This window comes from Cebus imitator, unplaced genomic scaffold (assembly GCF_001604975.1).
Source record: "Cebus imitator isolate Cc_AM_T3 unplaced genomic scaffold, Cebus_imitator-1.0 Scaffold328, whole genome shotgun sequence".
NCBI classification, from domain to species: Eukaryota; Metazoa; Chordata; class Mammalia; order Primates; family Cebidae; genus Cebus; species Cebus imitator.
In genome coordinates, this window is record NW_016107643.1 from 946340 (window position 1) to 958545 (window position 12206).

The 12206-nt window shown below is 40.3% G+C and overlaps 1 protein-coding gene across 5 annotated transcripts in view; it reads left to right on the forward strand.

Moving 5' to 3' along the window:
• PTPRA (protein tyrosine phosphatase receptor type A) overlaps positions 1-12206 on the forward strand; it is a 175060-nt gene that overhangs the window by 131344 nt on the left and 31510 nt on the right. The gene's annotated exons all lie outside the window — the stretch shown is intronic.

Below are 12206 nucleotides of genomic sequence, written 5' to 3' on the forward strand. Positions count from 1 at the left end.
CACAAAAAAAAAAAAAAAAAAAAAACACCTAGTTTATGATGGGGAGTTGAAGTCGTTCAGATACCTGTGTCTGTGATCAGGCTTACAGTCTCTTCCTTAGAGCCCAGTACTAGGCTAGGAACATGGTCTTATCCCCATATTTTAGGATTTTTTATTACGATTCTTCTGTTTACGTTACTACAAACACTTTAGAGCTCTATACGGTCTACCAGAGCTTATTTTTCTATGACCTATGTCCGCAGGAGCACCTTCTCTTTTCAGATCACTCAATAAATTGGTCAGAGGCTAGGCATAGTGGCTCATGCCTATAATTCTAGCACTTTGGGAGATGAGGCAGGCAGATCGCTTTGAGCCCAGGAGCTCAAGACCAGCCTGGGCAACATGGCAAAACTCTGTCCCTACAAAAAATTAGTTGGGCTTGTGGTGTGCACCCGTAATTCCAGCTACTCCAGAGGGTGAGGTGGTAGTATCACTTGAGCCTAGGAGTTTAAGGCTGCAGTGAGCTCTGATTGCACCACTGCACTGCAGCTTGTATGACAGAGCAAGACCTTGTCTCCAGATAGATAGGTAGGTAGGCAGATTGATTGATTGATTAGATAGATCAAGAGATCAGAGTTGGATGCAAGCATAAGGTATTTGCTGTCTCCAAAACTTAAAATAGCCCAGCAAGCATTGTTCCTCTTTGTTAGCAGAAGAGGGGTGGTGGGGCAAGGAGCAGCAAGTTGTCCTTTATGTTGGAGGAAATATCCTGATGAGCTGCAGGCCTTTGACTTTCAGAAAATTTAGCTGAAGTGGCAGACCACTATACTTTTATGTCTAACATAGACATCTAAGATATATAACTTCCTGCTCTTCCATGTCTCACATGGATGTCATTAGCATAGTTGTCAGAGTGATGTCCTGTGAAATAGACAATATCTTGATGAATCAGATCACAACACAGAAAGATCAAGATAATTTATCACTGAGGCTGTTCCTGCCATGAACAAGAAAAATGCTTTAAGTAGTCCACACAACTTAAAAAGAATATACACTTGCCCCTAGCAATAGTCTGGGTACCATGGGTTATGTGTTAATCTGCAGGAAGTAGAGTACATCTGGAAACGAAACTGCAACTGTAGCATTTAAGATCCTGCGGTTCACATGGAGACTTAGCCTTTTGGTAAATAGATCACACTGCTCTGGGAGCTTACATTTGCTCTTTCTGTAATGGTTCTTATACAGTGGGCTGGGGAATCAGTTTGTCTTTGGGCATCACCTAGCAGCCAATGTTATTGAAAATCAAGGTGGCACAGAGGAGGGCTGGCCATCTTCACAGAGCCTGGGGCAACTAGTTTCTCTCCCTCCCTTTTGGAGAGACAGACAGATAGATAAGCCCAGACAGACAGAGAGGCCCAGACAGACAGACAGACACATAAGGTAAGATACATAGATTAGATAGATTAGATAAATAGGTAGCTCCTAATGTGAAGCCACCTCAGGCCAAAACTCCTTCCATCACCTGGCCTGCAAAAGCCTCTGTTCTAACTAGCATATCTTAGTGACATTTTGAGTTCCCAGGAATTAGTCACCTCAAGGTCAGAACCCAGCAGACCCCAAAAGATGTATTTTCCTTTACCTAGTACAGTTATCATGGTAAATATTTGCAGATTGTTAGGAAAAGATGAGAAGGAAGGCTTACAGTATATGTGTGTTCATGTACTGTGGCAGGGTTCCTCCTTACAGGTGCCTGACCTCCCCCTTACTGAAGAGTTCTGGATCTGTGAAATGAGTTGGATGAGGGGGCCTTCTCTCTAGTATGGTTGTCTAGGCTGCCTAAACTGACCTGGAAAGCTACCTTCCATTTTTATTACTGGGAGCTTCACAATGAATTATTCACAGCCATAAACATCTGATCTTCGTCTCCAACAGTCTTTCTAGCTCACTTAAATCAAGAACTCCATTTTGAAGCAGTCCCTTCCACTAGCATCTCACTCTTCTGAGGACAGCCAAGAAAGCACTTCTGAAAGATTCCAGTGCTTTCTTCACCGATGAATGTACAGCCTCAGCAAGGCATGTGTTGTGGATCCCATCAAGGGCATACTGAAGGTGTCAGTGGAAGGCTGAGCCTTTAGAGTCCATGTACCACTCTGGTCTCCTCTACTTTATACCAAGGATTTTCTGGCATTTCATTATCACCTCACTAAATCCAGCATTCAGTTCAGGTTTCCACTGGCCAACCTAGCTCAACATTAAAACCATGGCCAGTTACCTTAGCTGTTAACACTACCTACAGAAGTTCTTTTGACCATACCATAATTAGAAATCTGTCTTTATCCAGACTGGGCGCTATGGCTCACACTTGTAATCCCAGCACTTTGGGAGGCTAAGGCACGGATCACTTGAGATCAGGAGTTTGAGACCAGTCTGACCAATATGCATGCTGAAACCCTGTCTCTACTAAAAATACAAAAATTAGCCGGGTGTGGTGGCGAGTGCCTGTAATACCAGCTACTCGGGAGGCTGCGGCAGGAGAATCACTTGAACCTGGGAGGCGGAGGTTGCTGTGAGCCAAGATTGTGCCATTGCACTCCAGCCTGGGGTACAGAACAAGACTCTGTCTCAAAAAGAAAAAAAGAAATGTGGCTTCATCCAAAAATCATACTCTCCCTTCTTTGTTATAACGTCTCCAAAATCTGTATCAACAATTGTTCCTATAATTTTTAACGATCCAGCTCAGTGAATTCCTGCCATTTCTTCTAGCTTTTTATTAGCTCTTGACTTTTTTTCCCCCCCTGTAGAGATGGGGGTATTTCTGTTTTGTCCAAGCTGATCCTGAACTCCTGATCTCAAGCAGTCCTCCCACCTTGGTCTCCCAGAGTGCTGGGATTACAGGCACAAGCTACCGTGCCTGGCCAACATTTTACTTTTCTATGTTATTTATGTATTTTACCCTCAGATCATGTTATGGTTGTATTCTGTGAGTAATGCAGGCTGGGTTGTGGGGCAGTTTTCATCATGAAAGCAAGATGCAGTAGAGAGCATAATAGAGATTTTTGGAAATTAGCTTTCTTCAAGTCCTCTCTTCTTTTATCATCATTTCTGTTGTCTCACTTAAAGCCTTATCTTTCTCATGAGCAACCCAGAAAAGATGTGAATTGTATTGGCATTAAAATTCAGCAACTAGTAAAATTCGGGAATTTTAACATTCATTTATCAAAATACATACATAGGAAAATGTAAAGGCCCTTAGTCTTGGGTTTTCATTTGGAGGTCAGCGTTTTATATGGGAGCTGAGATTTTTCCTGTTTTGTTCTCTAATGTTGTCAGAAGTAATCCTACTCCTTGGTTTCAACATTTCTCCCCTCCTTTTAATTGGGACACACCCACTTCTTTACCACCAGCTTGAACACATCACAGGTAATTGCAAGCAATAACTAAAATAGTAGTTGTGCAGCTATGAACTGTGAGCAGCTTGCTCTTTCCCATCGTGGAAATTGGTTGACAGTTTCTATCCTTCCATCTGAACACAGTAACATCACCTGCATTTCCCCCAGCAGTCTCCACCACAACCCACTCTGATACTAATTGCTAAATCAGTTAAGGTACTTCAGTTAAAAACGAGAGAAGTCAACTCAGCTAAATTAAGCAAAAAACAAACAGAACTACTGATTTGGGATGACACTGGAGGAGCTGGCAGAATCAAAAGAAAAGAGGCTTGGAGTACCAAGCCTCGGGTAGAGCAGACCTTACCTTGGTGGCTTTGGGGGCCTTCTAGGAAAGCCCCTGCTTCTCCCTAGTTTTCAGAATCTGGGAGAGAATCTGAGTGGCCCAATAAGAGTCAGGTATGACTGTGCTTGGATCAATCAGCCCTGGGAAGAAAGAGGAGAAATAGCACATAGGATAAACAAACCAATTTGAGTCTACAATATTTTTAATAACCATCAGATGAGGAAGGCCTTTCTAAGCTACTTTCAAGATTTAGATGCCAGAATGGAAAAGTTTGAAAGATAATAAATATATTAAAATGTGAAACATCTCTGTGACAAATCATGCCATTAAAAAAAAGTGGCCAACTGGGACAATCTGTTTCCCATAAATAAAGAATTTTCCGTAATGTACAAACCTGTGAGAAAAAGATAAACCCAGTCAGGAAATTGGCAATTTACAGAAGAAATGCAGATGGTCTATAAAGATATGAAAAGAAGATCAACTATATCTAGTAATCAGGGAAGTTCAGATTGCTAACCATTATTTTGGACCTATCAGATTTGAAAATTTAAAAAGATGTATATCAAATGTGGGCAAAAGTATGGGGCTGCAGAGACTTACACAGAGGTGGGGGAGTTTAAATTTGTATTGTACTGGAGGGATGATTTTGGCAGTACCAATCAATATTTAATTGTTTGAGTTCTCTGACCAAGCTTCTGGGACTCTTAACAGAAAAACCCTCATTGTACAAATATGTATTTTTACAAGGGTATTTATGACAGCATTATTTGTAATAGCAAAGAAGATAAAAAAGCAAATATCTGACATATAGAATGGCTAGATGATTTCTTATATCCATTGTGATATTCTATACTGTAATTAAAATAAATGTGTTCACATAGATCTCTAAGTCATATTGTTATGTGAGAAAACGTGGCATAATTTCATTTTTGTTTTCAAAAGTATGTATATCTGTGTGTGTTTGGGTATGTTAATGCTTTTTTTTGTTTTTTTTTAAGTCTGAAAGACTATAAATTGTCAACAGTGGCAGCCTACAAGGGGGCTAGAAGAGAGGAGAGACATAATAGGGAACTTTGTTTTCTACTAAATTATTTGACTTGAAATGAGCTTTTTTTTTTTTTTTGAGACAGAGTCTTATTCTTTCACCCAGGCTTCAGTGCAGTGGCACGATCTTGGCTCACTGCAACCTCCACCTCCCTGGTTCAAGAGATTCTCCTGCCTTACCCTCCTGAGTAGCTGGCATTACAGGCATGTGCCACCACACTCGGCTAATTTATTACCGTATTTTTAGTAAGTAGAGACAGGGTAGGTCAGACTGGTCTCGAACTCCTGACCTTGTGATCCACCTGCCTTGGCCTCCCAAAGTGCTGGGATTACAGGTGTGAGCCACCGCACCCGACCCAACAAGCGTATTCTTTTTATAATATATTTAAAGCAGATTTTTTTTAAATATGGGAGATAAAGCTAATGGATTTAGTTTGCTTCGATGGATATATAACATCTAGAGTAAAGAAGTTGCTATGTGTAATTTGAACTGTGTCAGGAGTCATGTGGTCAGGTTGCTGTGAAAAGTGATATCGCCAAGTGGGATGTTGTGCTGGAGAAAGACTGGACCATGGGGGTGAATAACTAAAGGAACAACATGCATAGGACATAACACTGTTTTCTCATATTTGACAGGCTAAGAAGAGACTGTAGCATTTCTGTGAATGCCAACCTGACTGGAAGTTCTAGGCTATGGCTTTCATCCTAATTATAAGCTGGAGCTTTTTTGTTTGCCAGCACTTGTCTTTGGAGGAATCATTGAATTTATTTAAAAGAAACGCTTTGAAAAACCACTAAGAAGCCCCCATTTTCTGGGAAAATTGAGGTCCATAAGGCATTATCAAGGTTTAAAAAGAAACAAAAGGATAAAATTGAGTTAGTTTCTAGTTTCTAGCCTGGTGCATTTGTTCACACCTTTAATCTCCCAGCACTTTGGGAAGCCGATGCGGGAAGATTGTTTTTGAGGCCAGGGGTTTAAGACCAACCTAGGCAATGCAGACCTTATCTCTACAAAAAAAAAAAATTTTAATTAGCCAGGCGTGATGACACATGTCTGTAGTTCTAGCTGCTCAGGAGAGTGAGTTGGGAAAACCACTGGGAGCCCAGCAGTTCGAGGCTACAGTGAGCTATAGTGCTCACTATATAGAGCTACGGGAGCTACAGTGAGCTATAGTGATCACATCACTGCACTCCAGCCTCCTGGCTACTAGAGTGAGACTCTGTCTCAGAAAAAAAAAAAAAAAGGATTAGCTCCCGAGAGGAATGGGATAGGAGAGAGAAAGAAAAGAGGAAAAGAGGTGAAGCCAGTGAGATAGTCAGAATCTGTGGAATGCGTGATGTGACCTTCCTCAGGACCCCACATCTTTAGTAACAGTTAATTCTTAGATTGCCAGGTGAAGAAGGCATGTGTATGTCATCTGGTAATGGGACTGAGTGTAGCATCTGAGTTGAGATGGGCGAAATTGCCTCTGCATTCATGAGTTGTCCCAAAATAAGTGAATCACAGCCAAAGTCCTATGGGAATTAGTAGGAACTGTGACAAGGGCTTTAGAATTCCACTGTCCAGAGAGTTGAGGAGTTTGGGCTTTGCAAGGGACAGAGAAAGTGCCAGCTGACATCTGGGTTTTACATTACTTAGTACAAGGGAAATGCAAAAGAAATTGTGTATCTGGGTGTTGGGTCCTTTTAAACAGAACTATTCCAATACCTACCTTGGAAGGTAGTAAGTTTCCCGTCACTGCAGTATTCAGTCACTGGTGACTATTGGATGAGAGTATTGAAAGGAGATTCAGACTTGAAAGTGAATGAGATTCAGACCTGTACTAGAGATCTATGCAAGAAAAGAAAGGTGTAAGGATTGCAAAAGAAGAGACAAAATATAAATTTTTCACAGACCAAATATCTCCAGACAACCCCACAGATTCATCAGACACATAGAATTAGTAAGTTATTTTAGCAAGGTTGCTAGATAAAAAAGCAGCATAAAAATTTAGTGCAGTTCTATACGTAGGCCACAAACAGAAAACTAATAATACCTTTTAAAAGATGCTGATTACAATAGCATCCAAATGTAAAGTACCTAGGAATGGATTTAACAATTTAGAGAAAATTATAAAAATGTTTTAAGAAATTAAAGGAAAATAGCTTAAATTAGTGAAGAGATAGGATCAATGGATTAGGAGGCTCAATACTGTAAAGATGTCAATTCTCCCCCAACTGATATATAGATTCAATGCAATTCCAATAAAAATCCCAACAGGTTTTTTGTGGAACTTGACAAGCTGATTCTAAAATTTATATGGAGGAGAAAAGATTCAAGAATAGCCAAGACATTCCTGAAGAAGAAGAACAAGGTGAGGAGACCTGTCTTACCAGATATAAAGAGATTATAAAATTTTAGTAATAAAAACAGTTCTATATTGGCACTGGGATAGACTGACCAATGGAATGAAATAAAAAGTCCAGAAGTAGATCCAAGTGTAAGTGGAAACCTATTTATGACAGAAATGCTGTTGCAGTTGGCTGGGGAAAAGATGGTCTTCACAATAAATAGTGCCTGGGACCACTGGTAACCCTGTGGGAATAAATGAATGCTTGTCACATACCAAACACTAAAACCAATTCCAGTTACTGTAAACACTGAAATTTAAAGGACAAAAATGATAAAATGTAGAGATCATAATGTAGTAAAACATACTTCTGATCTCACAATAGGAGAGGGCTTAACACTTTCTTAAGACTTAAAATGTTTATAAAAGGGAAGATCAATGAATTTACATGAAAATGCCAAACCTCTGTTCATATAAAGATACCATTAAAAAAAATAAGTGGGAAGGCCACAACCTTGGTAAAAGATAACACAGGTAACTAATAAAGGAAGAGTATCCAGAATATATTTTTTAAAACTCCTACAAATTGTTAAGAAAGTAAGTAGGCTGGCTGCAGTGGCTCATGCCTGTAATCCCAGCACTTTGGGAGGCCGAAGCGGTTGGATCACGAGGTCAAGAGTTCCAAGACTAGCCTGGCCAACATGGTGAAACCCTGTCTCTACTAAAAATACAAAAAGAAATTAGCCAGCTGTGGTGGCAGGTGCCTGTAATTCCAGCTACTCGTGAAGCTGAGGCAGGAGAATTGTTTGATCCCAGGAGGCGGAGGTTGCCACTGCACACCAACCTGGGTGACAGAGCAAGACTCCATCTCAAAAAAAAAGAAAAGAAAAGAAGTAATCCAGTAAGACAACACGGGAAGAGGAAGCTCTTTTGACCAGTATGCTGTGGAAAGATTATGAATCTCATTAATAATCAGAGATATGTAAATTAAAACTACAGTTAATACAAAGTCTGACAGTAGCAAATGTTGATGAGGATACAGAACTGGAACACTGTACATTGCTGATGGGAGTAAAATTAGTACAACTACTTAGAAAAACAATTTGGCTTTATCTGGTAACGTTAAAGATAGCTATTCCTGAAATTCTTATACATATGCACAAGGAAGAGATAAAAATTTGCCTCAGAGCAGGACTATTAACTGTAAACAACCCAAATATTCATCAGTCGTAGAATGGACACTGCAAAGTAGCTGAAGTAAGCAAACATCCAGGATGAATCTTAGGAAGGTAATGTTGAGCCCAAAAAAAACAACTCACCACTTAGTCACAATTCCATTTTCCTCAAGAACTAGACTAGCAATAATAATACATTGTTTTGGATGCAAAAAAAATATGAGATACAAATAAAGCAATGTAATGATAAATATCAAAAAAAATTTAAGTTTACCTGAGAGAGGAAGGAAGAGGCTATAAGAAGAGGAGCCCAAAGAGAACTTCTCAGTTAAATTATGTGATGGATACTTTTTAAACAATAAATATAAACAAATTTGAAAAACAAAAATTTTCATTTAACTGACGTGTTTTTTAAAAATGAACAAGTACTTAGTCTTGGTTTCCAATTAAGGAGTGAGCAAGAGACGAAACGGTCTTTGATGCCACCTAGTGTCTCTAGAGAGTTTAACATTTTATAGGCTTCTGCTCCAGCTGCTCCTTCCTAGCTCTGTGAGCTGGGTTTTCCAGAGTAGAAACCAAAAGCAGTAGGATTTACCTTGTTTTCATCCCTGACATAGGCTCTTCAGTCTGAACCTTTGCATCTAGCACTGTGTTCTCCAGGGCAATCCCTTTTTTCTCTCTTGTTAAATGGCTTCTGTTTCTTCCTGACTCTTTTTAGGAGTGTTAGTCCACCTGGAGACCTAGTTTTTGTTTATCATGACTTAGGGAGCTAGGAATGCTGGTAGGGCTGTGAGATGTAGTCTTTGTCATTCCTGACATTTCTGTACTGAAGACTGTTTTCAAGAGTCTTGCTGTCACTACCTCTGTTCTGCATTTTAGAGAAGGGATGTACAGGATAAGTAGTGCCTCTGGATTAGTCATCAGGACTTAAAAAGTTGACCTCTCATCCTGCCCTGTACGTAGGTGGAAACCTGTGTAAATCTATGTGAAGGAAGAGAATGCAAACTGTGGGTGAACTGGGAAATTCTGATCTAAAATAATGTGTAAGATTCTCCAGCCCAGGAAACTCTTCTCCCTTTTATGTATTCACAGCATAGGATCAGGGGGAATTGCCTGTTAGTAAAATAAAATGCAGAACCTCCAGGGTTTTAATTCTGAAAGGAACTCTCTTGAGTAGGTAAGGGCAGATGGATTATGAGGCCCTAATTCCCCTATTTTTGGGTCTTTCACTTTATCTTACCACTGTCATGCTGGTTTCCAATAAATATATTTCCTCCTTTCTTAAAGCTCTTGCTCCCCAGCCTGGGCAACATAGCAAGATCCACCTCTAGAAAAATAAAAATTAGCCAGGCATAGTGGCGCTGTGTCTGTAGTCTCAGTTACTAAGGAGGCCGAGGCAGTAGGATACCTCCAGCCCAGGAGTTGAAGGCTGCAATGAACTATGATTGGTGCCACAGCACTCCAGCCTGGGCTACAGAGTGAGACCCTGTCTCTAAAAAAACCAAAAAACAAAACTCTTGCTTCTATCTGACAAAAATTGGTTCCCTTTGGGCTGGCATTTCCTTTATTCAATCTTTTTTTTTTTTTTTTAATCAAAGGTAGAAACCTGAGAGCCATTCTTCATTTCTGTCTCTTTTTTGTCCCAATCCATTTTGCCTTCATTCTATCTCCAAATGTAGTAATTCTAATTCCAGATTATGTCTCAAATGCATCTGTTTCCTTATACCATTATTTTCCCATGCTTCTGTTCTTGCCTCTCTCCAGTCCATTTTCCATATAATAACAAGTAATTCTTTTTTTTTTTTTTTGAGACAGAGCCTCGCTCTGTCACCCAGGCTGGAGTGCAATGGCACAGTCTCGACTCACTGCAACAATCTCAGCCTCCCAGGTTCAAGTGATTCTCCTGCCTCGGCCTCCTGAGTAGCTGGTACTACCAGCACGTACAACCACACCTGGCTACTTTTTGTATTTTTAGTAGAGATGGGGTTTCACTGTGTTGGCCATGCTGGTCTCGAACTCCTGACCTCATTACCTGCCCACCTCAGCCTCCCAAAGTGCTGGGATTACAGGCTTGGGCCACAGCACCTGGCCACAAGTAATTCTTTAACACAGAAAATGTATCACACTTTAAAAATCTTCTATGATTTCCTCATGCACTTAAAATCCAAACTTAAATTTAAGGACCTACCTGGAAATGAATGATCTGGCCCTGCCAAGCTTATCTCTTCCTACTTCCTCCTGCCATTCCCGTCAGCCTCACCTTCTGTGTGATACCTGCACCGATTTTCAGTTCCTCACACAGCCAAGCCTTCTCCCACCTCTGGGTTATCACAGATACTGTTCTCTGTGCCTGGAATACTATTTTCTACACTCATCCTTCCTCAGAGAGACCCACCCTTAATCCAAATTTGGCGCTTTCTGATACTTCATCTCTAGTAGCATTCTGTTCTGTGATTGCATTCATTGTGTATGCAATTATATATGTATTCGATTTATTTGTTTAGTGTCTGCCTCTCACCCACAAGTTTATATTGTCGTTGAGGGTGAGAACTGTGCCTATATTTGATTCCTTGCTCTTTGCTCTGTACTTAGTCCAGTGCCTGGTAGGTACAAAATATATATTTGTTGAAAGAATGAATGAAAAGTAATGCATAAACCATAATTTACTTGTTTCTCTAGTGCTGACTACTACAGTTGTTCTCAGTTTTGGGTCATTCTAAATAATGATGAAGTAAATAATTTGAACACAAAGATTTAAATTTCCTTAGGGTACATTCTCAGAAGTGAAATTGCAAGGCCATAAAGTATTTTCAAAAAGTATTCTTAAGGTTTATAAAATGTATTTCCAAATCACTTACTTGGAATAAATGTTGGAATTTTAAACTATATCCCTTTTTGCTTTCTTATTTGTTTTTATAGTGTCAGAGTCTCACTCTGTCACTCAGGCTGGAGTGCAGTGGTGTGATCAGGGCCTTGAACTCCTAGGCTGAAGTGTTCCTCCCACCTCAGCCTCTTGAGTAGCTGGGACTACAGGCATGCACCACCACACCTAGCTAATTTTTTTTTCTTTTTCTTTTTTTTTTTTTTAATGTAGAGACGAGGTCTTGCCCAGGCTGGTCTTAAAATTCTGGCCTCAAGCAGTCCTCCCACCTCTGCCTCCCAAAGTTCTGGAATTACAGGCTTGAGCCACCACACTCAGCTCCTTTTTTCATCCTTAATTTTGAATATATGAAACATACAAGAGAAGAACAGATCAAATAATAAAATTTAGCTTCCCACTCTCATAAAACTCATTTATTTGAATACTTATTCTCTGCCACACATGAGATTTTCTCACTCCTTATGTGGCAGATGATGTTCCAATTTTATTTATTTATTTGTTTATTATTATTATTATTAATTATTATTTTGAGACAGAGTCTCACTCTGTCGCCCAGGCTGGAGTGCAATGGTGTGATCTCATCTCACTGCGACCTCTACTGCCCGGGTTCAAGCGATTCTCCTGCCTGAGCCTCCCAAATAGCTGGGATTACAGGCATGCACCACCATGCCTACCTGGCTAATTTTTGTATTTTTAGTAGAGACTGGGTTTCGCCGTGTTGGCCAGGCTGGTCTCATACTCCTGACCTCAGGTGATCCACCTGCTGCAGCCTCCCAACATGCTGGCATTACAGGTGTGAAGCCGCCACGCCTGGCCCCAATTTTAAAGATGAGGAAACTGGGCCTAGAAAGTTTAACAGATGTGCTCAAATTTATAAAAACCCAGACGATCTCATGTCAAACCATTGTGTGATAACCTTCCTGCACTAGCTAATTTACATTTGTTCCAAAACTCCTGCAAATTTAAGGTCACCTCACCTAAATCTTCTGGTTCCTAACTGCTGCATCCATGTGAATGACCTCCCACCCACCCACCAGTCCTTGCTTCCTTGCCACATGATGCTGC